General features: G+C 49.2%; 57 non-coding genes across 57 annotated transcripts; all 57 read right to left on the bottom strand.

Moving 5' to 3' along the window:
* Positions 1-81: 81 nt before the first annotated feature.
* Positions 82-200, bottom strand: LOC149756698 (5S ribosomal RNA). Its single transcript, XR_016406714.1, has one exon. It is a non-coding gene; the product is annotated as a 5S ribosomal RNA (ribosomal RNA).
* A 246-nt stretch (positions 201-446) lies between these two features.
* Positions 447-565, bottom strand: LOC149756699 (5S ribosomal RNA). The gene has a single exon (XR_016404365.1). It is a non-coding gene; the product is annotated as a 5S ribosomal RNA (ribosomal RNA).
* A 246-nt stretch (positions 566-811) lies between these two features.
* Positions 812-929, bottom strand: LOC149756700 (5S ribosomal RNA). Its single transcript, XR_016407165.1, has one exon. It is a non-coding gene; the product is annotated as a 5S ribosomal RNA (ribosomal RNA).
* A 247-nt stretch (positions 930-1,176) lies between these two features.
* On the bottom strand, positions 1,177-1,295 carry LOC149756701 (5S ribosomal RNA). Its single transcript, XR_016402490.1, has one exon. It is a non-coding gene; the product is annotated as a 5S ribosomal RNA (ribosomal RNA).
* A 246-nt stretch (positions 1,296-1,541) lies between these two features.
* On the bottom strand, positions 1,542-1,660 carry LOC149756702 (5S ribosomal RNA). The gene has a single exon (XR_016405034.1). It is a non-coding gene; the product is annotated as a 5S ribosomal RNA (ribosomal RNA).
* Positions 1,661-1,906: 246 nt separating this feature from the next.
* LOC149756703 (5S ribosomal RNA) lies at positions 1,907-2,025 on the bottom strand. Its single transcript, XR_016401417.1, has one exon. It is a non-coding gene; the product is annotated as a 5S ribosomal RNA (ribosomal RNA).
* Positions 2,026-2,271: 246 nt separating this feature from the next.
* Positions 2,272-2,390, bottom strand: LOC149756704 (5S ribosomal RNA). The gene has a single exon (XR_016401969.1). It is a non-coding gene; the product is annotated as a 5S ribosomal RNA (ribosomal RNA).
* Positions 2,391-2,637: 247 nt separating this feature from the next.
* On the bottom strand, positions 2,638-2,756 carry LOC149756705 (5S ribosomal RNA). The gene has a single exon (XR_016400874.1). It is a non-coding gene; the product is annotated as a 5S ribosomal RNA (ribosomal RNA).
* Positions 2,757-3,002: 246 nt separating this feature from the next.
* On the bottom strand, positions 3,003-3,121 carry LOC149756706 (5S ribosomal RNA). The gene has a single exon (XR_016406715.1). It is a non-coding gene; the product is annotated as a 5S ribosomal RNA (ribosomal RNA).
* Positions 3,122-3,367: 246 nt separating this feature from the next.
* Positions 3,368-3,486, bottom strand: LOC149756707 (5S ribosomal RNA). Its single transcript, XR_016405035.1, has one exon. It is a non-coding gene; the product is annotated as a 5S ribosomal RNA (ribosomal RNA).
* A 246-nt stretch (positions 3,487-3,732) lies between these two features.
* LOC149756708 (5S ribosomal RNA) lies at positions 3,733-3,851 on the bottom strand. Its single transcript, XR_016401428.1, has one exon. It is a non-coding gene; the product is annotated as a 5S ribosomal RNA (ribosomal RNA).
* A 246-nt stretch (positions 3,852-4,097) lies between these two features.
* On the bottom strand, positions 4,098-4,216 carry LOC149756709 (5S ribosomal RNA). The gene has a single exon (XR_016401970.1). It is a non-coding gene; the product is annotated as a 5S ribosomal RNA (ribosomal RNA).
* A 247-nt stretch (positions 4,217-4,463) lies between these two features.
* LOC149756710 (5S ribosomal RNA) lies at positions 4,464-4,582 on the bottom strand. The gene has a single exon (XR_016400875.1). It is a non-coding gene; the product is annotated as a 5S ribosomal RNA (ribosomal RNA).
* Positions 4,583-4,828: 246 nt separating this feature from the next.
* Positions 4,829-4,947, bottom strand: LOC149756711 (5S ribosomal RNA). The gene has a single exon (XR_016406716.1). It is a non-coding gene; the product is annotated as a 5S ribosomal RNA (ribosomal RNA).
* Positions 4,948-5,193: 246 nt separating this feature from the next.
* Positions 5,194-5,312, bottom strand: LOC149756712 (5S ribosomal RNA). Its single transcript, XR_016405037.1, has one exon. It is a non-coding gene; the product is annotated as a 5S ribosomal RNA (ribosomal RNA).
* Positions 5,313-5,558: 246 nt separating this feature from the next.
* LOC149756713 (5S ribosomal RNA) lies at positions 5,559-5,677 on the bottom strand. The gene has a single exon (XR_016401439.1). It is a non-coding gene; the product is annotated as a 5S ribosomal RNA (ribosomal RNA).
* Positions 5,678-5,923: 246 nt separating this feature from the next.
* LOC149756714 (5S ribosomal RNA) lies at positions 5,924-6,042 on the bottom strand. The gene has a single exon (XR_016405232.1). It is a non-coding gene; the product is annotated as a 5S ribosomal RNA (ribosomal RNA).
* A 247-nt stretch (positions 6,043-6,289) lies between these two features.
* LOC149756715 (5S ribosomal RNA) lies at positions 6,290-6,408 on the bottom strand. The gene has a single exon (XR_016400876.1). It is a non-coding gene; the product is annotated as a 5S ribosomal RNA (ribosomal RNA).
* Positions 6,409-6,654: 246 nt separating this feature from the next.
* On the bottom strand, positions 6,655-6,773 carry LOC149756716 (5S ribosomal RNA). The gene has a single exon (XR_016406717.1). It is a non-coding gene; the product is annotated as a 5S ribosomal RNA (ribosomal RNA).
* A 246-nt stretch (positions 6,774-7,019) lies between these two features.
* Positions 7,020-7,138, bottom strand: LOC149756717 (5S ribosomal RNA). The gene has a single exon (XR_016401450.1). It is a non-coding gene; the product is annotated as a 5S ribosomal RNA (ribosomal RNA).
* Positions 7,139-7,384: 246 nt separating this feature from the next.
* Positions 7,385-7,502, bottom strand: LOC149756718 (5S ribosomal RNA). The gene has a single exon (XR_016408004.1). It is a non-coding gene; the product is annotated as a 5S ribosomal RNA (ribosomal RNA).
* Positions 7,503-7,749: 247 nt separating this feature from the next.
* LOC149756719 (5S ribosomal RNA) lies at positions 7,750-7,868 on the bottom strand. Its single transcript, XR_016405194.1, has one exon. It is a non-coding gene; the product is annotated as a 5S ribosomal RNA (ribosomal RNA).
* Positions 7,869-8,114: 246 nt separating this feature from the next.
* On the bottom strand, positions 8,115-8,233 carry LOC149756720 (5S ribosomal RNA). Its single transcript, XR_016405659.1, has one exon. It is a non-coding gene; the product is annotated as a 5S ribosomal RNA (ribosomal RNA).
* Positions 8,234-8,479: 246 nt separating this feature from the next.
* Positions 8,480-8,598, bottom strand: LOC149756721 (5S ribosomal RNA). The gene has a single exon (XR_016401461.1). It is a non-coding gene; the product is annotated as a 5S ribosomal RNA (ribosomal RNA).
* A 246-nt stretch (positions 8,599-8,844) lies between these two features.
* Positions 8,845-8,963, bottom strand: LOC149756722 (5S ribosomal RNA). Its single transcript, XR_016401472.1, has one exon. It is a non-coding gene; the product is annotated as a 5S ribosomal RNA (ribosomal RNA).
* A 246-nt stretch (positions 8,964-9,209) lies between these two features.
* LOC149756723 (5S ribosomal RNA) lies at positions 9,210-9,328 on the bottom strand. The gene has a single exon (XR_016401304.1). It is a non-coding gene; the product is annotated as a 5S ribosomal RNA (ribosomal RNA).
* A 247-nt stretch (positions 9,329-9,575) lies between these two features.
* Positions 9,576-9,694, bottom strand: LOC149756724 (5S ribosomal RNA). The gene has a single exon (XR_016400877.1). It is a non-coding gene; the product is annotated as a 5S ribosomal RNA (ribosomal RNA).
* Positions 9,695-9,940: 246 nt separating this feature from the next.
* LOC149756725 (5S ribosomal RNA) lies at positions 9,941-10,059 on the bottom strand. Its single transcript, XR_016406719.1, has one exon. It is a non-coding gene; the product is annotated as a 5S ribosomal RNA (ribosomal RNA).
* A 246-nt stretch (positions 10,060-10,305) lies between these two features.
* Positions 10,306-10,424, bottom strand: LOC149756726 (5S ribosomal RNA). The gene has a single exon (XR_016404366.1). It is a non-coding gene; the product is annotated as a 5S ribosomal RNA (ribosomal RNA).
* A 246-nt stretch (positions 10,425-10,670) lies between these two features.
* On the bottom strand, positions 10,671-10,788 carry LOC149756727 (5S ribosomal RNA). Its single transcript, XR_016407166.1, has one exon. It is a non-coding gene; the product is annotated as a 5S ribosomal RNA (ribosomal RNA).
* A 247-nt stretch (positions 10,789-11,035) lies between these two features.
* Positions 11,036-11,154, bottom strand: LOC149756728 (5S ribosomal RNA). The gene has a single exon (XR_016402491.1). It is a non-coding gene; the product is annotated as a 5S ribosomal RNA (ribosomal RNA).
* Positions 11,155-11,400: 246 nt separating this feature from the next.
* On the bottom strand, positions 11,401-11,519 carry LOC149756729 (5S ribosomal RNA). The gene has a single exon (XR_016405038.1). It is a non-coding gene; the product is annotated as a 5S ribosomal RNA (ribosomal RNA).
* Positions 11,520-11,765: 246 nt separating this feature from the next.
* Positions 11,766-11,884, bottom strand: LOC149756730 (5S ribosomal RNA). The gene has a single exon (XR_016401483.1). It is a non-coding gene; the product is annotated as a 5S ribosomal RNA (ribosomal RNA).
* A 246-nt stretch (positions 11,885-12,130) lies between these two features.
* Positions 12,131-12,249, bottom strand: LOC149756731 (5S ribosomal RNA). Its single transcript, XR_016401971.1, has one exon. It is a non-coding gene; the product is annotated as a 5S ribosomal RNA (ribosomal RNA).
* A 247-nt stretch (positions 12,250-12,496) lies between these two features.
* On the bottom strand, positions 12,497-12,615 carry LOC149756732 (5S ribosomal RNA). Its single transcript, XR_016400878.1, has one exon. It is a non-coding gene; the product is annotated as a 5S ribosomal RNA (ribosomal RNA).
* A 246-nt stretch (positions 12,616-12,861) lies between these two features.
* Positions 12,862-12,980, bottom strand: LOC149756733 (5S ribosomal RNA). The gene has a single exon (XR_016406720.1). It is a non-coding gene; the product is annotated as a 5S ribosomal RNA (ribosomal RNA).
* Positions 12,981-13,226: 246 nt separating this feature from the next.
* LOC149756734 (5S ribosomal RNA) lies at positions 13,227-13,345 on the bottom strand. The gene has a single exon (XR_016401492.1). It is a non-coding gene; the product is annotated as a 5S ribosomal RNA (ribosomal RNA).
* Positions 13,346-13,591: 246 nt separating this feature from the next.
* Positions 13,592-13,709, bottom strand: LOC149756735 (5S ribosomal RNA). Its single transcript, XR_016407049.1, has one exon. It is a non-coding gene; the product is annotated as a 5S ribosomal RNA (ribosomal RNA).
* A 247-nt stretch (positions 13,710-13,956) lies between these two features.
* On the bottom strand, positions 13,957-14,075 carry LOC149756736 (5S ribosomal RNA). Its single transcript, XR_016405195.1, has one exon. It is a non-coding gene; the product is annotated as a 5S ribosomal RNA (ribosomal RNA).
* Positions 14,076-14,321: 246 nt separating this feature from the next.
* On the bottom strand, positions 14,322-14,440 carry LOC149756737 (5S ribosomal RNA). Its single transcript, XR_016405039.1, has one exon. It is a non-coding gene; the product is annotated as a 5S ribosomal RNA (ribosomal RNA).
* Positions 14,441-14,686: 246 nt separating this feature from the next.
* On the bottom strand, positions 14,687-14,805 carry LOC149756738 (5S ribosomal RNA). The gene has a single exon (XR_016401497.1). It is a non-coding gene; the product is annotated as a 5S ribosomal RNA (ribosomal RNA).
* A 246-nt stretch (positions 14,806-15,051) lies between these two features.
* On the bottom strand, positions 15,052-15,170 carry LOC149756739 (5S ribosomal RNA). The gene has a single exon (XR_016411798.1). It is a non-coding gene; the product is annotated as a 5S ribosomal RNA (ribosomal RNA).
* A 246-nt stretch (positions 15,171-15,416) lies between these two features.
* On the bottom strand, positions 15,417-15,535 carry LOC149756740 (5S ribosomal RNA). The gene has a single exon (XR_016401016.1). It is a non-coding gene; the product is annotated as a 5S ribosomal RNA (ribosomal RNA).
* A 247-nt stretch (positions 15,536-15,782) lies between these two features.
* Positions 15,783-15,901, bottom strand: LOC149756741 (5S ribosomal RNA). The gene has a single exon (XR_016400879.1). It is a non-coding gene; the product is annotated as a 5S ribosomal RNA (ribosomal RNA).
* Positions 15,902-16,147: 246 nt separating this feature from the next.
* Positions 16,148-16,266, bottom strand: LOC149756742 (5S ribosomal RNA). The gene has a single exon (XR_016402586.1). It is a non-coding gene; the product is annotated as a 5S ribosomal RNA (ribosomal RNA).
* A 246-nt stretch (positions 16,267-16,512) lies between these two features.
* Positions 16,513-16,631, bottom strand: LOC149756743 (5S ribosomal RNA). The gene has a single exon (XR_016401509.1). It is a non-coding gene; the product is annotated as a 5S ribosomal RNA (ribosomal RNA).
* A 246-nt stretch (positions 16,632-16,877) lies between these two features.
* LOC149756744 (5S ribosomal RNA) lies at positions 16,878-16,995 on the bottom strand. The gene has a single exon (XR_016407050.1). It is a non-coding gene; the product is annotated as a 5S ribosomal RNA (ribosomal RNA).
* A 247-nt stretch (positions 16,996-17,242) lies between these two features.
* Positions 17,243-17,361, bottom strand: LOC149756745 (5S ribosomal RNA). Its single transcript, XR_016402492.1, has one exon. It is a non-coding gene; the product is annotated as a 5S ribosomal RNA (ribosomal RNA).
* Positions 17,362-17,607: 246 nt separating this feature from the next.
* On the bottom strand, positions 17,608-17,726 carry LOC149756746 (5S ribosomal RNA). Its single transcript, XR_016401520.1, has one exon. It is a non-coding gene; the product is annotated as a 5S ribosomal RNA (ribosomal RNA).
* A 246-nt stretch (positions 17,727-17,972) lies between these two features.
* Positions 17,973-18,091, bottom strand: LOC149756747 (5S ribosomal RNA). Its single transcript, XR_016401530.1, has one exon. It is a non-coding gene; the product is annotated as a 5S ribosomal RNA (ribosomal RNA).
* Positions 18,092-18,336: 245 nt separating this feature from the next.
* Positions 18,337-18,454, bottom strand: LOC149756748 (5S ribosomal RNA). The gene has a single exon (XR_016408319.1). It is a non-coding gene; the product is annotated as a 5S ribosomal RNA (ribosomal RNA).
* Positions 18,455-18,701: 247 nt separating this feature from the next.
* Positions 18,702-18,819, bottom strand: LOC149756749 (5S ribosomal RNA). Its single transcript, XR_016408632.1, has one exon. It is a non-coding gene; the product is annotated as a 5S ribosomal RNA (ribosomal RNA).
* A 247-nt stretch (positions 18,820-19,066) lies between these two features.
* On the bottom strand, positions 19,067-19,185 carry LOC149756750 (5S ribosomal RNA). The gene has a single exon (XR_016402494.1). It is a non-coding gene; the product is annotated as a 5S ribosomal RNA (ribosomal RNA).
* Positions 19,186-19,431: 246 nt separating this feature from the next.
* LOC149756751 (5S ribosomal RNA) lies at positions 19,432-19,550 on the bottom strand. The gene has a single exon (XR_016401541.1). It is a non-coding gene; the product is annotated as a 5S ribosomal RNA (ribosomal RNA).
* A 245-nt stretch (positions 19,551-19,795) lies between these two features.
* LOC149756752 (5S ribosomal RNA) lies at positions 19,796-19,913 on the bottom strand. Its single transcript, XR_016408320.1, has one exon. It is a non-coding gene; the product is annotated as a 5S ribosomal RNA (ribosomal RNA).
* A 247-nt stretch (positions 19,914-20,160) lies between these two features.
* On the bottom strand, positions 20,161-20,279 carry LOC149756753 (5S ribosomal RNA). Its single transcript, XR_016402495.1, has one exon. It is a non-coding gene; the product is annotated as a 5S ribosomal RNA (ribosomal RNA).
* A 246-nt stretch (positions 20,280-20,525) lies between these two features.
* LOC149756754 (5S ribosomal RNA) lies at positions 20,526-20,644 on the bottom strand. Its single transcript, XR_016401552.1, has one exon. It is a non-coding gene; the product is annotated as a 5S ribosomal RNA (ribosomal RNA).
* Between the last annotated feature and the right edge of the window lie 8 nt (positions 20,645-20,652).

Here is a 20,652-nt window from a genome sequence, read left to right on the forward strand (position 1 = left end):
TTATCCGAAGAGGAAAAGCCAAAAGCCAAAAAATTAAAAATAAATATTATCAAAAAATAAAAAAGCGGGCAAAAAATAAAAGGGGTGCAGCACGAGGACATCCCAGGGGGTCACCCATCCTAGTACTACTCTCGCCCAAGCACGCTTAACTGCGGAGTTCTGATGGGATCCGGTGCATTAGTGCTGGTATGATCGCACCCATGACATGCCCTTCGAAACACCCTTTTATGACAAAGCAGCAGACCTCGACGGCCCGAGACATTCGCGCTGCCGGGGCCGTTCTGGCGTAGGATTCAACGCGCTGTTCCGCTATGCGGCATGGCACCGCGAGTCTCCGGACTCAGTTTATTTTCGAGGGAAAAAAATTATCCGAAGAGGAAAAGCCAAAAGCCGAAAAATTAAAAATAAATGTTATCAAAAAATAAAAAAGCGGGCAAAGAATAAAAGGGGTGCAACACGAGGACTTCCCAGGGGGTCACCCTTCCTAGTACTACTCTCGCCCAAGCACGCTTAACTGCAGAGTTCTGATGGGATCCGGTGCATTAGTGCTGGTATGATCGCACCCATGATATGCCCTTCGAAACTCCCTTTTATGACAAAGCAGCAGACCTCGACGGCCCAAGACATTCGCGCTGCCGAGGCCGTTCTGGCGTAGGATTCAACGCGCTGTTCCGCTATGCGGCATGGCACCGCGAGTCTCCGGACTCAGTTTATTTTCGAGGGAAAAAAATTATCCGAAGAGGAAAAGCCAAAAGCCGAAAAATTAAAAATAAATATTATCAAAAAATAAAAAAACGGGCAAAAAATAAAAGGGGTGCAACACGAGGACTTCCCGGGGGTCACCCATCCAAGTACTACTCTCGCCCAAGCACGCTTAACTGCGAAGTTCTGATGGGATCCGGTGCATTAGTGCTGGTATGATCGCACCCATGATATGCCCTTCGAAACTCCCTTTTATGACAAAGCAGCAGACCTCGACCGCCCGAGACATTCGCGCTGCCGGGGCCGTTCTGGCGTAGGATTCAACGCGCTGGTCCCGCTATGCGGCATGGCACCGCCAGTCTCCGGACTCAGTTTATTGTCGGGGGAAAAAAATTATCCGAAGAGGAAAAGCCAAAAGCCAAAAAATTAAAAATAAATATTATCAAAAAATAAAAAAGCGGGCAAAAAATAAAAAGGGTGCAACACGAGGACTTCTCAGGGGGTCACCCATCCTAGTACTACTCTCGCCCAAGCACGCTTAACTGCAGAGTTCTGATGGGATCCGGTGCATTAGTGCTGGTATGATCGCACCCATGACATGCCCATCGAAACACCCTTTTATGACAAAGCAGCAGACCTCGACGGACCGAGACATTCGCGCTGCCGGGGCCGTTCTGGCGTAGGATTCAACGCGCTGTTCCGCTATGCGGCATGGCACCGCGAGTCTCCGGACTCAGTTTATTTTCGGGGGAAAAAAATTATCCGAAGAGGAAAAGCCAAAAGCCGAAAAATTAAAAATAAATGTTATCAAAAAATAAAAAAGCGGGCAAAAAATAAAACGGGTGCAACACGAGGACTTTCCAAGGGGTCACCCATCCTAGTACTACTCTCGCCCAAGCACGCTTAACTGCGGAGTTCTGATGGGATCCGGTGCATTAGTGCTGGTATGATCGCACCCATGATATGCCCTTCGAAACTCTCTTTTATGACAAAGCAGCAGACCTCGACGGCCCGAGACATTCGCGCTGCCGGGGCCGTTCTGGCGTAGGATTCAACGCGCTATTCCGCTATGCGGCATGGCACCGCGAGTCTCCGGACTCAGTTTATTTTCGAGGGAAAAAAATTATCCGAAGAGGAAAAGCCAAAAGCCGAAAAATTAAAAATAAATATTATCAAAAAATAAAAAAGCGGGCAAAAAATAAAAGGGGTGCAACACGAGGACTTCCCAGGGGGTCACCCATCCTAGTACTACTCTCGCCCAAGCACGCTTAACTGCGGAGTTCTGATGGGATCCGGTGCATTAGTGCTGGTATGATCGCACCCATGACATGCCCATCGAAATACCCTTTTATGACAAAGCAGCAGACCTCGACGGCCCGAGACATTCGCGCTGCCGGGGCCGTTCTGGCGTAGGGTTCAACGCGCTGTTCCGCTATGCGGCATGGCACCGCCAGTCTCCGGACTCTGTTTATTGTCGGAGGAAAAAAATTATCCGAAGAGGAAAAGCCAAAAGCCAAAAAATTAAAAATAAATATTATCAAAAAATAAAAAAGCGGGCAAAAAATAAAAAGGGTGCAACACGAGGACTTCCCAGGGGGTCACCCATCCTAGTACTACTCTCGCCCAAGCACGCTTAACTGCGGAGTTCTGATGGGATCCGGTGCATTAGTGCTGGTATGATCGCACCATCGACATGCCCTTCGAAACTCCCTAGTATGACAAAGCAGCAGACCTCGATGGCCCGAGACATTCACGCTGCCGGGGCCGTTCTGGCGTAGGATTCAACGCGCTGGTCCCGCTATGCGGCATGGCACCGCCAGTCTCCGGACTCAGTTTATTGTCGGAGGAAAAAAATTATCCGAAGAGGAAAAGCCAAAAGCCGAAAAATTAAAAATAAATATTATCAAAAAATAAAAAAGCGGGCAAAAAATAAAAAGGGTGCAACACAAGGACTTCCCAGGGGGTCACCCATCCTAGTACTACTCTCGCCCAAGCACGCTTAACTGCGGAGTTCTGATGGGATCCGGTGCATTAGTGCTGGTATGATCGCACCCAAGACATGCCCTTCGAAACTCCCTTTTAAAACAAAGCAGCAGACCTCGACGGCCCGAGACATTCGCGCTGCGGGGGCCGTTCTGGCGTATGATTCAACGCGCTGTTCCGCTATGGGGCATGGCACCGCCAGTCTCCGGACTCAGTTTATTTTCGGGGGGAAAAAATTATCCGAAGAGGAAAAGCCAAAAGCCAAAAAATTAAAAATAAATATTATCAAAAAATAAAAAAGCGGGCAAAAAATAAAAGGGGTGCAGCACGAGGACATCCCAGGGGGTCACCCATCCTAGTACTACTCTCGCCCAAGCACGCTTAACTGCGGAGTTCTGATGGGATCCGGTGCATTAGTGCTGGTATGATCGCACCCATGACATGCCCTTCGAAACACCCTTTTATGACAAAGCAGCAGACCTCGACGGCCCGAGACATTCGCGCTGCCGGGGCCGTTCTGGCGTAGGATTCAACGCGCTGTTCCGCTATGCGGCATGGCACCGCGAGTCTCCGGACTCAGTTTATTTTCGAGGGAAAAAAATTATCCGAAGAGGAAAAGCCAAAAGCCGAAAAATTAAAAATAAATGTTATCCAAAAATAAAAAAGCGGGCAAAAAATAAAACGGGTGCAACACGAGGACTTTCCAAGGGGTCACCCATCCTAGTACTACTCTCGCCCAAGCACGCTTAACTGCGGAGTTCTGATGGGATCCGGTGCATTAGTGCTGGTATGATCGCACCCATGATATGCCCTTCGAAACTCTCTTTTATGACAAAGCAGCAGACCTCGACGGCCCGAGACATTCGCGCTGCCGGGGCCGTTCTGGCGTAGGATTCAACGCGCTATTCCGCTATGCGGCATGGCACCGCGAGTCTCCGGACTCAGTTTATTTTCGAGGGAAAAAAATTATCCGAAGAGGAAAAGCCAAAAGCCGAAAAATTAAAAATAAATATTATCAAAAAATAAAAAAGCGGGCAAAAAATAAAAGGGGTGCAACACGAGGACTTCCCAGGGGGTCACCCATCCTAGTACTACTCTCGCCCAAGCACGCTTAACTGCGGAGTTCTGATGGGATCCGGTGCATTAGTGCTGGTATGATCGCACCCATGACATGCCCATCGAAATACCCTTTTATGACAAAGCAGCAGACCTCGACGGCCCGAGACATTCGCGCTGCCGGGGCCGTTCTGGCGTAGGGTTCAACGCGCTGTTCCGCTATGCGGCATGGCACCGCCAGTCTCCGGACTCTGTTTATTGTCGGAGGAAAAAAATTATCCGAAGAGGAAAAGCCAAAAGCCAAAAAATTAAAAATAAATATTATCAAAAAATAAAAAAGCGGGCAAAAAATAAAAAGGGTGCAACACGAGGACTTCCCAGGGGGTCACCCATCCTAGTACTACTCTCGCCCAAGCACGCTTAACTGCGGAGTTCTGATGGGATCCGGTGCATTAGTGCTGGTATGATCGCACCATCGACATGCCCTTCGAAACTCCCTAGTATGACAAAGCAGCAGACCTCGATGGCCCGAGACATTCACGCTGCCGGGGCCGTTCTGGCGTAGGATTCAACGCGCTGGTCCCGCTATGCGGCATGGCACCGCCAGTCTCCGGACTCAGTTTATTGTCGGAGGAAAAAAATTATCCGAAGAGGAAAAGCCAAAAGCCGAAAAATTAAAAATAAATATTATCAAAAAATAAAAAAGCGGGCAAAAAATAAAAAGGGTGCAACACAAGGACTTCCCAGGGGGTCACCCATCCTAGTACTACTCTCGCCCAAGCACGCTTAACTGCGGAGTTCTGATGGGATCCGGTGCATTAGTGCTGGTATGATCGCACCCAAGACATGCCCTTCGAAACTCCCTTTTAAAACAAAGCAGCAGACCTCGACGGCCCGAGACATTCGCGCTGCGGGGGCCGTTCTGGCGTATGATTCAACGCGCTGTTCCGCTATGGGGCATGGCACCGCCAGTCTCCGGACTCAGTTTATTTTCGGGGGGAAAAAATTATCCGAAGAGGAAAAGCCAAAAGCCAAAAAATTAAAAATAAATATTATCAAAAAATAAAAAAGCGGGCAAAAAATAAAAGGGGTGCAGCACGAGGACATCCCAGGGGGTCACCCATCCTAGTACTACTCTCGCCCAAGCACGCTTAACTGCGGAGTTCTGATGGGATCCGGTGCATTAGTGCTGGTATGATCGCACCCATGACATGCCCTTCGAAACACCCTTTTATGACAAAGCAGCAGACCTCGACGGCCCGAGACATTCGCGCTGCCGGGGCCGTTCTGGCGTAGGATTCAACGCGCTGTTCCGCTATGCGGCATGGCACCGCGAGTCTCCGGACTCAGTTTATTTTCGAGGGAAAAAAATTATCCGAAGAGGAAAAGCCAAAAGCCGAAAAATTAAAAATAAATGTTATCAAAAAATAAAAAAGCGGGCAAAAAATAAAACGGGTGCAACACGAGGACTTTCCAAGGGGTCACCCATCCTAGTACTACTCTCGCCCAAGCACGCTTAACTGCGGAGTTCTGATGGGATCCGGTGCATTAGTGCTGGTATGATCGCACCCATGATATGCCCTTCGAAACTCTCTTTTATGACAAAGCAGCAGACCTCGACGGCCCGAGACATTCGCGCTGCCGGGGCCGTTCTGGCGTAGGATTCAACGCGCTATTCCGCTATGCGGCATGGCACCGCGAGTCTCCGGACTCAGTTTATTTTCGAGGGAAAAAAATTATCCGAAGAGGAAAAGCCAAAAGCCGAAAAATTAAAAATAAATATTATCAAAAAATAAAAAAGCGGGCAAAAAATAAAAGGGGTGCAACACGAGGACTTCCCAGGGGGTCACCCATCCTAGTACTACTCTCGCCCAAGCACGCTTAACTGCGGAGTTCTGATGGGATCCGGTGCATTAGTGCTGGTATGATCGCACCCATGACATGCCCATCGAAATACCCTTTTATGACAAAGCAGCAGACCTCGACGGCCCGAGACATTCGCGCTGCCGGGGCCGTTCTGGCGTAGGGTTCAACGCGCTGTTCCGCTATGCGGCATGGCACCGCCAGTCTCCGGACTCTGTTTATTGTCGGAGGAAAAAAATTATCCGAAGAGGAAAAGCCAAAAGCCAAAAAATTAAAAATAAATATTATCAAAAAATAAAAAAGCGGGCAAAAAATAAAAAGGGTGCAACACGAGGACTTCCCAGGGGGTCAGCCATCCTAGTACTACTCTCGCCCAAGCACGCTTAACTGCGGAGTTCTGATGGGATCCGGTGCATTAGTGCTGGTATGATCGCACCATCGACATGCCCTTCGAAACTCCCTAGTATGACAAAGCAGCAGACCTCGATGGCCCGAGACATTCACGCTGCCGGGGCCGTTCTGGCGTAGGATTCAACGCGCTGGTCCCGCTATGCGGCATGGCACCGCCAGTCTCCGGACTCAGTTTATTGTCGGAGGAAAAAAATTATCCGAAGAGGAAAAGCCAAAAGCCGAAAAATTAAAAATAAATATTATCAAAAAATAAAAAAGCGGGCAAAAAATAAAAAGGGTGCAACACAAGGACTTCCCAGGGGGTCACCCATCCTAGTACTACTCTCGCCCAAGCACGCTTAACTGCGGAGTTCTGATGGGATCCGGTGCATTAGTGCTGGTATGATCGCACCCAAGACATGCCCTTCGAAACTCCCTTTTAAAACAAAGCAGCAGACCTCGACGGCCCGAGACATTCGCGCTGCGGGGGCCGTTCTGGCGTATGATTCAACGCGCTGTTCCGCTATGGGGCATGGCACCGCCAGTCTCCGGACTCAGTTTATTTTCGGGGGGAAAAAATTATCCGAAGAGGAAAAGCCAAAAGCCAAAAAATTAAAAATAAATATTATCAAAAAATAAAAAAGCGGGCAAAAAATAAAAGGGGTGCAGCACGAGGACATCCCAGGGGGTCACCCATCCTAGTACTACTCTCGCCCAAGCACGCTTAACTGCGGAGTTCTGATGGGATCCGGTGCATTAGTGCTGGTATGATCGCACCCATGACATGCCCTTCGAAACACCCTTTTATGACAAAGCAGCAGACCTCGACGGCCCGAGACATTCGCGCTGCCGGGGCCGTTCTGGCGTAGGATTCAACGCGCTGTTCCGCTATGCGGCATGGCACCGCGAGTCTCCGGACTCAGTTTATTTTCGAGGGAAAAAAATTAACCGAAGAGGAAAAGCCAAAAGCCGAAAAATTAAAAATAAATGTTATCAAAAAATAAAAAAGCGGGCAAAAAATAAAAGGGGTGCAACACGAGGACTTCCCAGGGGGTCACCCATCCTAGTACTACTCTCGCCCAAGCACGCTTAACTGCGGAGTTCTGATGGGATCCGGTGCATTAGTGCTGGTATGATCGCACCCATGATATGCCCTTCGAAACTCCCTTTTATGACAAAGCAGCAGACCTCGACGGCCCAAGACATTCGCGCTGCCGAGGCCGTTCTGGCGTAGGATTCAACGCGCTGTTCCGCTATGCGGCATGGCACCGCGAGTCTCCGGACTCAGTTTATTTTCGAGGGAAAAAAATTATCCGAAGAGGAAAAGCCAAAAGCCGAAAAATTAAAAATAAATATTATCAAAAAATAAAAAAGCGGGCAAAAAATAAAAGGGGTGCAACACGAGGACTTCCCGGGGGGCACCCATCCTAGTACTACTCTCGCCCAAGCACGCTTAACTGCGAAGTTCTGATGGGATCCGGTGCATTAGTGCTGGTATGATCGCACCCATGATATGCCCTTCGAAACTCCCTTTTATGACAAAGCAGCAGACCTCGACCGCCCGAGACATTCGCGCTGCCGGGGCCGTTCTGGCGTAGGATTCAACGCGCTGGTCCCGCTATGCGGCATGGCACCGCCAGTCTCCGGACTCAGTTTATTGTCGGGGGAAAAAAATTATCCGAAGAGGAAAAGCCAAAAGCCAAAAAATTAAAAATAAATATTATCAAAAAATAAAAAAGCGGGCAAAAAATAAAAAGGGAGCAACACGAGGACTTCTCAGGGGGTCACCCATCCTAGTACTACTCTCGCCCAAGCACGCTTAACTGCAGAGTTCTGATGGGATCCGGTGCATTAGTGCTGGTATGATCGCACCCATGACATGCCCATCGAAACACCCTTTTATGACAAAGCAGCAGACCTCGATGGACCGAGACATTCGCGCTGCCGGGGCCGTTCTGGCGTAGGATTCAACGCGCTGTTCCGCTATGCGGCATGGCACCGCGAGTCTCCGGACTCAGTTTATTTTCGGGGGAAAAAAATTATTCGAAGAGGAAAAGCCAAAAGCCGAAAAATTAAAAATAAATATTATCAAAAAATAAAAAAGCGGGCAAAAAATAAAAAGGGTGCAACACGAGGACTTCCCAGGGGGTCACCCATCCTAGTACTACTCTCGCCCAAGCACGCTTAACTGCAGAGTTCTGATGGGATCCGGTGCATTAGTACTAGTATGATCGCACCCATGACATGTCCATCGAAACACCCTTTTATGACAAAGCAGCAGACCTCGACGGACCGAGACATTCGCGCTGCCGGGGCCATTCTGGCGTAGGATTCAACGCGCTGTTCCGCTATGCGGCATGGCACCGCGAGTCTCCGGACTCAGTTTATTTTCGGAGGAAAAAAATTATCCGAAGAGGAAAAGCCAAAAGCCGAAAAATTAAAAATAAATGTTATCAAAAAATAAAAAAGCGGGCAAAAAATAAAAGGGGTGCAACACGAGGACTTCCCAGGGGGTCACCCATCCTAGTACTACTCTCGCCCAAGCACGCTTAACTGCGGAGTTCTGATGGGATCCGGTGCATTAGTGCTGGTATGATCGCACCCATGATATGCCCTTCGAAACTCTCTTTTATGACAAAGCAGCAGACCTCGACGGACCGAGACATTCGCGCTGCCGGGGCCGTTCTGGCGTAGGATTCAACGCGCTGTTCCGCTATGCGGCATGGCACCGCGAGTCTCCGGACTCAGTTTATTTTCGGGGGAAAAAAATTATCCGAAGAGGAAAAGCCAAAAGCCGAAAAATTAAAAATAAATATTATCAAAAAATAAAAAAGCGGGCAAAAAATAAAAGGGGTGCAACACGAGGACTTCCCAGGGGGTCACCCATCCTAGTACTACTCTCGCCCAAGCACGCTTAACTGCGGAGTTCTGATGGGATCCGGTGCATTAGTGCTGGTATGATCGCACCCATGACATGCCCATCGAAACACCCTTTTATGACAAAGCAGCAGACCTCGACGGCCCGAGACATTCGCGCTGCCGGGGCCGTTCTGGCGTAGGATTCAACGCGCTGTTCCGCTATGCGGCATGGCACCGCGAGTCACCGGACTCAGTTTATTTTCGGGGGAAAAAAATTATCCGAAGAGGAAAAGCCAAAAGCCGAAAAATTAAAAATAAATATTATCAAAAAATAAAAAAGCGGGCAAAAAATAAAAAGGGTGCAACACGAGGACTTCCCAGGGGGTCACCCATCCTAGTACTACTCTCGCCCAAGCACGCTTAACTGCGGAGTTCTGATGGGATCCGGTGTATTAGTGCTGGTATGATCGCACCATCGACATGCCCTTCGAAACTCCCTAGTATGACAAAGCAGCAGACCTCGACGGCCCGAGACATTCACGCTGCCGGGGCCGTTCTGGCGTAGGATTCAACGCGCTGGTCCCGCTATGCGGCATGGCACCGCCAGTCTCCGGACTCAGTTTATTGTCGGAGGAAAAAAATTATCCGAAGAGGAAAAGCCAAAAGCCGAAAAATTAAAAATAAATATTATCAAAAAATAAAAAAGCGGGCAAAAAATAAAAAGGGTGCAACACAAGGACTTCCCAGGGGGTCACCCATCCTAGTACTACTCTCGCCCAAGCACGCTTAACTGCGGAGTTCTGATGGGATCCGGTGCATTAGTGCTGGTATGATCGCACCCAAGACATGCCCTTCGAAACTCCCTTTTAAAACAAAGCAGCAGACCTCGACGGCCCGAGACATTCGCGCTGCGGGGGCCGTTCTGGCGTATGATTCAACGCGCTGTTCCGCTATGGGGCATGGCACCGCCAGTCTCCGGACTCAGTTTATTTTCGGGGGGAAAAAATTATCCGAAGAGGAAAAGCCAAAAGCCAAAAAATTAAAAATAAATATTATCAAAAAATAAAAAAGCGGGCAAAAAATAAAAGGGGTGCAGCACGAGGACATCCCAGGGGGTCACCCATCCTAGTACTACTCTCGCCCAAGCACGCTTAACTGCGGAGTTCTGATGGGATCCGGTGCATTAGTGCTGGTATGATCGCACCCATGACATGCCCTTCGAAACACCCTTTTATGACAAAGCAGCAGACCTCGACGGCCCGAGACATTCGCGCTGCCGGGGCCGTTCTGGCGTAGGATTCAACGCGCTGTTCCGCTATGCGGCATGGCACCGCGAGTCTCCGGACTCAGTTTATTTTCGAGGGAAAAAAATTATCCGAAGAGGAAAAGCCAAAAGCCGAAAAATTAAAAATAAATGTTATCAAAAAATAAAAAAGCGGGCAAAGAATAAAAGGGGTGCAACACGAGGACTTCCCAGGGGGTCACCCTTCCTAGTACTACTCTCGCCCAAGCACGCTTAACTGCAGAGTTCTGATGGGATCCGGTGCATTAGTGCTGGTATGATCGCACCCATGATATGCCCTTCGAAACTCCCTTTTATGACAAAGCAGCAGACCTCGACGGCCCAAGACATTCGCGCTGCCGAGGCCGTTCTGGCGTAGGATTCAACGCGCTGTTCCGCTATGCGGCATGGCACCGCGAGTCTCCGGACTCAGTTTATTTTCGAGGGAAAAAAATTATCCGAAGAGGAAAAGCCAAAAGCCGAAAAATTAAAAATAAATATTATCAAAAAATAAAAAAACGGGCAAAAAATAAAAGGGGTGCAACACGAGGACTTCCCGGGGGTCACCCATCCAAGTACTACTCTCGCCCAAGCACGCTTAACTGCGAAGTTCTGATGGGATCCGGTGCATTAGTGCTGGTATGATCGCACCCATGATATGCCCTTCGAAACTCCCTTTTATGACAAAGCAGCAGACCTCGACCGCCCGAGACATTCGCGCTGCCGGGGCCGTTCTGGCGTAGGATTCAACGCGCTGGTCCCGCTATGCGGCATGGCACCGCCAGTCTCCGGACTCAGTTTATTGTCGGGGGAAAAAAATTATCCGAAGAGGAAAAGCCAAAAGCCAAAAAATTAAAAATAAATATTATCAAAAAATAAAAAAGCGGGCAAAAAATAAAAAGGGTGCAACACGAGGACTTCTCAGGGGGTCACCCATCCTAGTACTACTCTCGCCCAAGCACGCTTAACTGCAGAGTTCTGATGGGATCCGGTGCATTAGTGCTGGTATGATCGCACCCATGACATGCCCATCGAAACACCCTTTTATGACAAAGCAGCAGACCTCGACGGACCGAGACATTCGCGCTGCCGGGGCCGTTCTGGCGTAGGATTCAACGCGCTGTTCCGCTATGCGGCATGGCACCGCGAGTCTCCGGACTCAGTTTATTTTCGGGGGAAAAAAATTATCCGAAGAGGAAAAGCCAAAAGCCGAAAAATTAAAAATAAATGTTATCAAAAAATAAAAAAGCGGGCAAAAAATAAAACGGGTGCAACACGAGGACTTTCCAAGGGGTCACCCATCCTAGTACTACTCTCGCCCAAGCACGCTTAACTGCGGAGTTCTGATGGGATCCGGTGCATTAGTGCTGGTATGATCGCACCCATGATATGCCCTTCGAAACTCTCTTTTATGACAAAGCAGCAGACCTCGACGGCCCGAGACATTCGCGCTGCCGGGGCCGTTCTGGCGTAGGATTCAACGCGCTATTCCGCTATGCGGCATGGCACCGCGAGTCTCCGGACTCAGTTTATTTTCGAGGGAAAAAAATTATCCGAAGAGGAAAAGCCAAAAGCCGAAAAATTAAAAATAAATATTATCAAAAAATAAAAAAGCGGGCAAAAAATAAAAGGGGTGCAACACGAGGACTTCCCAGGGGGTCACCCATCCTAGTACTACTCTCGCCCAAGCACGCTTAACTGCGGAGTTCTGATGGGATCCGGTGCATTAGTGCTGGTATGATCGCACCCATGACATGCCCATCGAAATACCCTTTTATGACAAAGCAGCAGACCTCGACGGCCCGAGACATTCGCGCTGCCGGGGCCGTTCTGGCGTAGGGTTCAACGCGCTGTTCCGCTATGCGGCATGGCACCGCCAGTCTCCGGACTCTGTTTATTGTCGGAGGAAAAAAATTATCCGAAGAGGAAAAGCCAAAAGCCAAAAAATTAAAAATAAATATTATCAAAAAATAAAAAAGCGGGCAAAAAATAAAAAGGGTGCAACACGAGGACTTCCCAGGGGGTCACCCATCCTAGTACTACTCTCGCCCAAGCACGCTTAACTGCGGAGTTCTGATGGGATCCGGTGCATTAGTGCTGGTATGATCGCACCATCGACATGCCCTTCGAAACTCCCTAGTATGACAAAGCAGCAGACCTCGATGGCCCGAGACATTCACGCTGCCGGGGCCGTTCTGGCGTAGGATTCAACGCGCTGGTCCCGCTATGCGGCATGGCACCGCCAGTCTCCGGACTCAGTTTATTGTCGGAGGAAAAAAATTATCCGAAGAGGAAAAGCCAAAAGCCGAAAAATTAAAAATAAATATTATCAAAAAATAAAAAAGCGGGCAAAAAATAAAAAGGGTGCAACACAAGGACTTCCCAGGGGGTCACCCATCCTAGTACTACTCTCGCCCAAGCACGCTTAACTGCGGAGTTCTGATGGGATCCGGTGCATTAGTGCTGGTATGATCGCACCCAAGACATGCCCTTCGAAACTCCCTTTTAAAACAAAGCAGCAGACCTCGACGGCCCGAGACATTCGCGCTGCGGGGGCCGTTCTGGCGTATGATTCAACGCGCTGTTCCGCTATGGGGCATGGCACCGCCAGTCTCCGGACTCAGTTTATTTTCGGGGGGAAAAAATTATCCGAAGAGGAAAAGCCAAAAGCCAAAAAATTAAAAATAAATATTATCAAAAAATAAAAAAGCGGGCAAAAAATAAAAGGGGTGCAGCACGAGGACATCCCAGGGGGTCACCCATCCTAGTACTACTCTCGCCCAAGCACGCTTAACTGCGGAGTTCTGATGGGATCCGGTGCATTAGTGCTGGTATGATCGCACCCATGACATGCCCTTCGAAACACCCTTTTATGACAAAGCAGCAGACCTCGACGGCCCGAGACATTCGCGCTGCCGGGGCCGTTCTGGCGTAGGATTCAACGCGCTGTTCCGCTATGCGGCATGGCACCGCGAGTCTCCGGACTCAGTTTATTTTCGAGGGAAAAAAATTATCCGAAGAGGAAAAGCCAAAAGCCGAAAAATTAAAAATAAATGTTATCAAAAAATAAAAAAGCGGGCAAAAAATAAAAGGGGTGCAACACGAGGACTTCCCAGGGGGTCACCCATCCTAGTACTACTCTCGCCCAAGCACGCTTAACTGCGGAGTTCTGATGGGATCCGGTGCATTAGTGCTGGTATGATCGCACCCATGATATGCCCTTCGAAACTCCCTTTTATGACAAAGCAGCAGACCTCGACGGCCCAAGACATTCGCGCTGCCGAGGCCGTTCTGGCGTAGGATTCAACGCGCTGTTCCGCTATGCGGCATGGCACCGCGAGTCTCCGGACTCAGTTTATTTTCGAGGGAAAAAAATTATCCGAAGAGGAAAAGCCAAAAGCCGAAAAATTAAAAATAAATATTATCAAAAAATAAAAAAGCGGGCAAAAAATAAAAGGGGTGCAACACGAGGACTTCCCGGGGGTCACCCATCCTAGTACTACTCTCGCCCAAGCACGCTTAACTGCGAAGTTCTGATGGGATCCGGTGCATTAGTGCTGGTATGATCGCACCCATGATATGCCCTTCGAAACTCCCTTTTATGACAAAGCAGCAGACCTCGACCGCCCGAGACATTCGCGCTGCCGGGGCCGTTCTGGCGTAGGATTCAACGCGCTGGTCCCGCTATGCGGCATGGCACCGCCAGTCTCCGGACTCAGTTTATTGTCGGGGGAAAAAAATTATCCGAAGAGGAAAAGCCAAAAGCCAAAAAATTAAAAATAAATATTATCAAAAAATAAAAAAGCGGGCAAAAAATAAAAAGGGAGCAACACGAGGACTTCTCAGGGGGTCACCCATCCTAGTACTACTCTCGCCCAAGCACGCTTAACTGCAGAGTTCTGATGGGATCCGGTGCATTAGTGCTGGTATGATCGCACCCATGACATGCCCATCGAAACACCCTTTTATGACAAAGCAGCAGACCTCGATGGACCGAGACATTCGCGCTGCCGGGGCCGTTCTGGCGTAGGATTCAACGCGCTGTTCCGCTATGCGGCATGGCACCGCGAGTCTCCGGACTCAGTTTATTTTCGGGGGAAAAAAATTATCCGAAGAGGAAAAGCCAAAAGCCGAAAAATTAAAAATAAATATTATCAAAAAATAAAAAAGCGGGCAAAAAATAAAACGGGTGCAACACGAGGACTTTCCAAGGGGTCACCCATCCTAGTACTACTCTCGCCCAAGCACGCTTAACTGCGGAGTTCTGATGGGATCCGGTGCATTAGTGCTGGTATGATCGCACCCATGATATGCCCTTCGAAACTCTCTTTTATGACAAAGCAGCAGACCTCGACGGCCCGAGACATTCGCGCTGCCGGGGCCGTTCTGGCGTAGGATTCAACGCGCTATTCCGCTATGCGGCATGGCACCGCGAGTCTCCGGACTCAGTTTATTTTCGAGGGAAAAAAATTATCCGAAGAGGAAAAGCCAAAAGCCGAAAAATTAAAAATAAATATTATCAAAAAATAAAAAAGCGGGCAAAAAATAAAAGGGGTGCAACACGAGGACTTCCCAGGGGGTCACCCATCCTAGTACTACTCTCGCCCAAGCACGCTTAACTGCGGAGTTCTGATGGGATCCGGTGCATTAGTGCTGGTATGATCGCACCCATGACATGCCCATCGAAATACCCTTTTATGACAAAGCAGCAGACCTCGACGGCCCGAGACATTCGCGCTGCCGGGGCCGTTCTGGCGTAGGGTTCAACGCGCTGTTCCGCTATGCGGCATGGCACCGCGAGTCTCCGGACTCAGTTTATTTTCGGGGGAAAAAAATTATCCGAAGAGGAAAAGCCAAAAGCCGAAAAATTAAAAATAAATATTATCAAAAAATAAAAAAGCGGGCAAAAAATAAAAAGGGTGCAACACGAGGACTTCCCAGGGGGTCACCCATCCTAGTACTACTCTCGCCCAAGCACGCTTAACTGCGGAGTTCTGATGGGATCCGGTGCATTAGTGCTGGTATGATCGCACCCATGACATGCCCTTCGAAACACCCTTTTATGACAAAGCAGCAGACCTCGACGGCCCGAGACATTCGCGCTGCCGGGGCCGTTCTGGCGTAGGATTCAACGCGCTGTTCCGCTATGCGGCATGGCACCGCGAGTCTCCGGACTCAGTTTATTTTCGAGGGAAAAAAATTATCCGAAGAGGAAAAGCCAAAAGCCGAAAAATTAAAAATAAATGTTATCAAAAAATAAAAAAGCGGGCAAAAAATAAAAGGGGTGCAACACGAGGACTTCCCAGGGGGTCACCCATCCTAGTACTACTCTCGCCCAAACACGCTTAACTGCGGAGTTCTGATGGGATCCGGTGCATTAGTGCTGGTATGATCGCACCCATGACATGCCCTTCGAAACTCCCTAGTATGACAAAGCAGCAGACCTCGACGGCCCGAGACATTCACGCTGCCGGGGCCGTTCTGGCGTAGGATTCAATGCGCTGGTCCCGCTATGCGGCATGGCACCGCCAGTCTCCGGACTCAGTTTATTGTCGGAGGAAAAAAATTATCCGAAGAGGAAAAGCCAAAAGCCGAAAAACTAAAAATAAATATTATCAAAAAATAAAAAAGCGGGCAAAAAATAAAAAGGGTGCAACACAAGGACTTCCCAGGGGGTCACCCATCCTAGTACTACTCTCGCCCAAGCACGCTTAACTGCGGAGTTCTGATGGGATCCGGTGCATTAGTGCTGGTATGATCGCACCCAAGACATGCCCTTCGAAACTCCCTTTTAAAACAAAGCAGCAGACCTCGACGGCCCGAGACATTCGCACTGCGGGGGCCGTTCTGGCGTATGATTCAACGCGCTGTTCCGCTATGCGGCATGGCACCGCCAGTCTCCGGACTCAGTTTATTTTCGGGGGGAAAAAATTATCCGAAGAGGAAAAGCCAAAAGCCAAAAAATTAAAAATAAATATTATCAAAAAATAAAAAAGCGGGCAAAAAATAAAAGGGGTGCAACACGAGGACTTCCCAGGGGGTCACCCATCCTAGTACTACTCTCGCCCAAGCACGCTTAACTGCGGAGTTCTGATGGGATCCGGTGCATTAGTGCTGGTATGATCGCTCCCATGACATGCCCATCGAAACACCCTTTTATGACAAAGCAGCAGACCTCGACGGCCCGAGACATTCGCGCTGCCGGGGCCGTTCTGGCGTAGGATTCAACGCGCTGTTCCGCTATGCGGCATGGCACCGCGAGTCTCCGGACTCAGTTTATTTTCGAGGAAAAAAAATTATCCGAAGAGGAAAAGCCAAAAGCCGAAAAATTAAAAATAAATGTTATCAAAAAATAAAAAAGCGGGCAAAAAATAAAAGGGGTGCAACACGAGGACTTCCCAGGGGGTCACCCATCCTAGTACTACTCTCGCCCAAGCACGCTTAACTGCGGAGTTCTGATGGGATCCGGTGCATTAGTGCTGGTATGATCGCACCCATGATATGCCCTTCGAAACTCCCTTTTATGACAAAGCAGCAGACCTCGACGGCCCTAGACATTCGCGCTGCCGGGGCCGTTCTGGCGTAGGATTCAACGCGCTGTTCCGCTATGCGGCATGGCACCGTGAGTCTCCGGACTCAGTTTATTTTCGAGGGAAAAAAATTATCCGAAGAGGAAAAGCCAAAAGCCGAAAAATTAAAAATAAATATTATCAAAAAATAAAAAAGCGGGCAAAAAATAAAAGGGGTGCAACACGAGGACTTCCCGGGGGTCACCCATCCTAGTACTACTCTCGCCCAAGCACGCTTAACTGCGAAGTTCTGATGGGATCCGGTGCATTAGTGCTGGTATGATCGCACCCATAATATGCCCTTCAAAACTCCCTTTTATGACAAAGCAGCAGACCTCGACCGCCCGAGACTTTCGCGCTGCCGGGGCCGTTCTGGCGTAGGATTCAACGCGCTGGTCCCGCTATGCGGCATGGCACCGCCAGTCTCCGGACTCAGTTTATTGTCGGAGGAAAAAAATTATCCGAAGAGGAAAAGCCAAAAGCCAAAAAATTAAAAATAAATATTATCAAAAAATAAAAAAGCGGGCAAAAAATAAAAAGGGTGCAACACGAGGACTTCTCAGGGGGTCACCCATCCTAGTACTACTCTCGCCCAAGCACGCTTAACTGCAGAGTTCTGATGGGATCCGGTGCATTAGTGCTGGTATGATCGCACCCATGACATGCCCATCGAAACACCCTTTTATGACAAAGCAGCAGACCTCGACGGACCGAGACATTCGCGCTGCCGGGGCCGTTCTGGCGTAGGATTCAACGCGCTGTTCCGCTATGCGGCATGGCACCGCGAGTCTCCGGACTCAGTTTATTTTTGGGGGAAAAAAATTATCCGAAGAGGAAAAGCCAAAAGCCGAAAAATTAAAAATAAATGTTATCAAAAAATAAAAAAGCGGGCAAAAAATAAAAGGGGTGCAACACGAGGACTTCCCAGGGGGTCACCCATCCTAGTACTACTCTCGCCCAAGCACGCTTAACTGCGGAGTTCTGATGGGATCCGGTGCATTAGTGCTGGTATGATCGCACCCATGATATGCCCTTCGAAACTCCCTTTTATGACAAAGCAGCAGACCTCGACGGCCCGAGACATTCGCGCTGCCGGGGCCGTTCTGGCGTAGGATTCAACGCGCTGTTCCGCTATGCGGCATGGCACCGCGAGTCTCCGGACTCAGTTTATTTTCGGGGGAAAAAAATTATCCGAAGAGGAAAAGCCAAAAGCCGAAAAATTAAAAATAAATGTTATCAAAAAATAAAAAAGCGGGCAAAAAATAAAAGGGGTGCAACACGAGGACTTCCCAGGGGGTCACCCATCCTAGTACTACTCTCGCCCAAGCACGCTTAACTGCGGAGTTCTGATGGGATCCGGTGCATTAGTGCTGGTATGATCGCACCCATGATATGCCCTTCGAAACTCCCTTTTATGACAAAGCAGCAGACCTCGACGCCCGAGACATTCGCGCTGCCGGGGCCGTTCTGGCGTAGGATTCAACGCGCTGTTCCGCTATGCGGCATGGCACCGCGAGTCTCCGGACTCAGTTTATTTTCGAGGGAAAAAAATTATCCGAAGAGGAAAAGCCAAAAGCCGAAAAATTAAAAATAAATATTATCAAAAAATAAAAAAGCGGGCAAAAAATAAAAGGGGTGCAACACGAGGACTTCCCGGGGGTCACCCATCCTAGTACTACTCTCGCCCAAGCACGCTTAACTGCGAAGTTCTGATGGGATCCGGTGCATTAGTGCTGGTGTGATCGCACCCATGATTTGCCCTTCGAAACTCCCTTTTATGACAAAGCAGCAGACCTCGACCGCCCGAGACATTCGCGCTGCCGGGGCCGTTCTGGCGTAGGATTCAACGCGCTGGTCCCGCTATGCGGCATGGCACCGCCAGTCTCCGGACTCAGTTTATTGTCGGGGGAAAAAAATTATCCGAAGAGGAAAAGCCAAAAGCCAAAAAATTAAAAATAAATATTATCAAAAAATAAAAAAGCGGGCAAAAAATAAAAAGGGTGCAACACGAGGACTTCCCGGGGGTCACCCATCCTAGTACTACTCTCGCCCAAGCACGCTTAACTGCGAAGTTCTGATGGGATCCGGTGCATTAGTGCTGGTGTGATCGCACCCATGATTTGCCCTTCGAAACTCCCTTTTATGACAAAGCAGCAGACCTCGACCGCCCGAGACATTCGCGCTGCCGGGGCCGTTCTGGCGTAGGATTCAACGCGCTGGTCCCGCTATGCGGCATGGCACCGCCAGTCTCCGGACTCAGTTTATTGTCGGGGGAAAAAAATTATCCGAAGAGGAAAAGCCAAAAGCCAAAAAATTAAAAATAAATATTATCAAAAAATAAAAAAGCGGGCAAAAAATAAAAAGGGTGCAACACGAGGACTTCTCAGGGGGTCACCCATCCTAGTACTACTCTCGCCCAAGCACGCTTAACTGCAGAGTTCTGATGGGATCCGGTGCATTAGTGCTGGTATGATCGCACCCATGACATGCCCATCGAAACACCCTTTTATGACAAAGCAGCAGACCTCGACGGACCGAGACATTCGCGCTGCCGGGGCCGTTCTGGCGTAGGATTCAACGCGCTGTTCCGCTATGCGGCATGGCACCGCGAGTCTCCGGACTCAGTTTATTTTTGGGGGAAAAAAATTATCCGAAGAGGAAAAGACAAAAGCCGAAAAATTAAAAATAAATGTTATCAAAAAATAAAAAAGCGGGCAAAAAATAAAAGGGGTGCAACACGAGGACTTCCCAGGGGGTCACCCATCCTAGTACTACTCTCGCCCAAGCACGCTTAACTGCGGAGTTCTGATGGGATCCGGTGCATTAGTGCTGGTATGATCGCACCCATGATATGCCCTTCGAAACTCCCTTTTATGACAAAGCAGCAGACCTCGACGCCCGAGACATTCGCGCTGCCGGGGCCGTTCTGGCGTAGGATTCAACGCGCTGTTCCGCTATGCGGCATGGCACCGCGAGTCTCCGGACTCAGTTTATTTTCGAGGGAAAAAAATTATCCGAAGAGGAAAAGCCAAAAGCCGAAAAATTAAAAATAAATATTATCAAAAAATAAAAAAGCGGGCAAAAAATAAAAGGGGTGCAACACGAGGACTTCCCGGGGGTCACCCATCCTAGTACTACTCTCGCCCAAGCACGCTTAACTGCGAAGTTCTGATGGGATCCGGTGCATTAGTGCTGGTGTGATCGCACCCATGATTTGCCCTTCGAAACTCCCTTTTATGACAAAGCAGCAGACCTCGACCGCCCGAGACATTCGCGCTGCCGGGGCCGTTCTGGCGTAGGATTCAACGCGCTGGTCCCGCTATGCGGCATGGCACCGCCAGTCTCCGGACTCAGTTTATTGTCGGGGGAAAAAAATTATCCGCAGAGGAAAAGCCAAAAGCCAAAAAATTAAAAATAAATATTATCAAAAAATAAAAAAGCGGGCAAAAAATAAAAAGGGTGCAACACGAGGACTTCTCAGGGGGTCACCCATCCTAGTACTACTCTCGCCCAAGCACGCTTAACTGCAGAGTTCTGATGGGATCCGGTGCATTAGTGCTGGTATGATCGCACCCATGACATGCCCATCGAAACACGCTTTTATGACAAAGCAGCAGACCTCGACGGACCGAGACATTCGCGCTGCCGGGGCCGTTCTGGCGTTGGATTCAACGCGCTGTTCCGCTATGCGGCATGGCACCGCGAGTCTCCGGACTCAGTTTATTTTCGGGGGAAAAAAATTATCCGAAGAGGAAAAGCCAAAAGCCGAAAAATTAAAAATTAATGTTATCAAAAAATAAAAAAGCGGGCAAAAAATAAAAGGGGTGCAACACGAGGACTTCCCAGGGGGTCACCCATCCTAGTACTACTCTCGCCCAAGCACGCTTAACTGCGGAGTTCTGATGGGATCCGGTGCATTAGTGCTGGTATGATCGCACCCATGATATG

This window comes from Phoenix dactylifera, chromosome 4, assembly GCF_051530095.1.
Source record: "Phoenix dactylifera cultivar Ajwa chromosome 4, Ajwa_hap1_PhDact_Kaust_v1.1, whole genome shotgun sequence".
Taxonomy (NCBI): Eukaryota; Viridiplantae; Streptophyta; class Magnoliopsida; order Arecales; family Arecaceae; genus Phoenix; species Phoenix dactylifera.